Raw genomic sequence first — 1,859 nt, forward strand, 5'->3', positions numbered from 1 at the left:
TATTGATCATAAAATCTATAGCAACATAAACAACTGGATTTTAAGAGGAACAAGCCATCGCTAAATTGCCATTTATACTGAAATTTTTTGTTATCTCTTCATTGGCTTAGAGACGGTGAGACTGATGTATGGCAATATGTCAACCTGAAAGGGAACGTGGATTTTAATGGGTAGAACATTTCAACGTTCACGTATTGGTAACGACATGGATGTACACTCTTCAACTGAAGTAAGCTATTAGTAACTCCCATAAAAAGTTGCTACTTCGTATCGAAATGACTGCATTACGTTAAGCAAGACAAGCCAGCTCAGATGCACGACTCGCAGATTTATTCATGACAAGATATTTGAATATAATAGCATAGAAGTTCTTGCGGTCTTGCACTTATCCCATAACTTGAAATCAATTAGTGAGCCCTTCAGTCCTCGCCATGGGGTAGTTCTTTCTTTTTTTTTTTTATAGAACCGCACAACAATGCAAAGTCTGTGAGCTGTAGTAGTGTGAAATAGTGCAACACTGATCTGAAATTTGTCACGATTTAAACAAGTAAGTAATCGTAGATTTATATTTACCATTTTCAATTTTTATTTATTAACTCATTTTTAAAAAGTAGCGATAAATTTCACGTCATTTTTTCATCAAAATAGTAATCCTAAATTTATTTGATCAATATATAAGTAATGTTTTTACAAACATTTGACACATCTTATATAATTATGTAAAATTAAAAATCAAGAACTTAGATATTTATCTACTCGTATTCATATACTGGTTTTATCATCCCAAAATCAGCTACAAAAACTAAGGAAATCACATTATCTATTTTTCTGCCAAAAAATAACGAAATTTCGTAAATAATCGTATAAACAGATAAGTGTAAGTCAATATTGCATAGTATTATGAAATTTATAAAGTAGGTGAAAGACCAGCAGCGAATTAGATCTACAAATCCTTGATATATGAGTATGATCTCAATCTCAATTAATGAATGCTGACATTTTTATAAAGAAGAAAGATAAGGTATTTACAATTAAAACAAGACAGTATAAAATCTTTGATTTAGATTATTTAGCTTAAAAATTATTTTGAGAATAAACCAGATAATCTATACTTATAAATCAGTAAAGATGCAAAACGTAAAGAAATTCATAACTACACACTTCTACGAGTTCGATAACTATAGCGCCTAACGAGAATCGATAGACGCTTTATTGGAGACTCACAAGTGTCTCATCCCTATGATCAGTATAAAAATTTTTACTTAAAATTAGTAGTATTTTGCGCTATCTTATTTATATAATCATCTTCTTATTTTTCTATACATTAATTTAATCGTATATTCACACAAATACAATAATTGTTTCGCAAAATACGTCTATTATTTTATATCATATATATATATATATATATATATATATATATGGTATGGCACCTTAAGCACACGGGTAGCAGAACAATCATTTACAATACATGTACAGGTACTTTGCATAATGGAAGCTTGTCGCTTTTGGTCTGACAATAGCCTAAATAATATCTAGGTATATAGGTAGAAACAAGCCTTACTAAGAGTTTATTTAATAAAATTGTTATTCATTCAGTCCAAGGTCTAAAACGCTCATACGTGATTTTTAAAAATTCCTTTTCCATTAACAAATATGATCTTGATCTTCCTAGACTCGCTGAAGTATCGCTCGAACAGGGCACACACAAAAAAGACAGCGGATTTAAACTTTAGTTTGAAAGTGGGTTAAAGGTCCTAACAATTTAACAATAAAGAACAAGACAAGAGTGTAAAGGATTTAAAAAAGACCAACCGTTTGAACTTCTGTGGATCACGCATCGGCGAACACTACTCTAG

Source organism: Varroa destructor, unplaced genomic scaffold (assembly GCF_002443255.2).
Source record: "Varroa destructor unplaced genomic scaffold, Vdes_3.0 BEIS01000003.1, whole genome shotgun sequence".
Classification (NCBI taxonomy): domain Eukaryota; kingdom Metazoa; phylum Arthropoda; class Arachnida; order Mesostigmata; family Varroidae; genus Varroa; species Varroa destructor.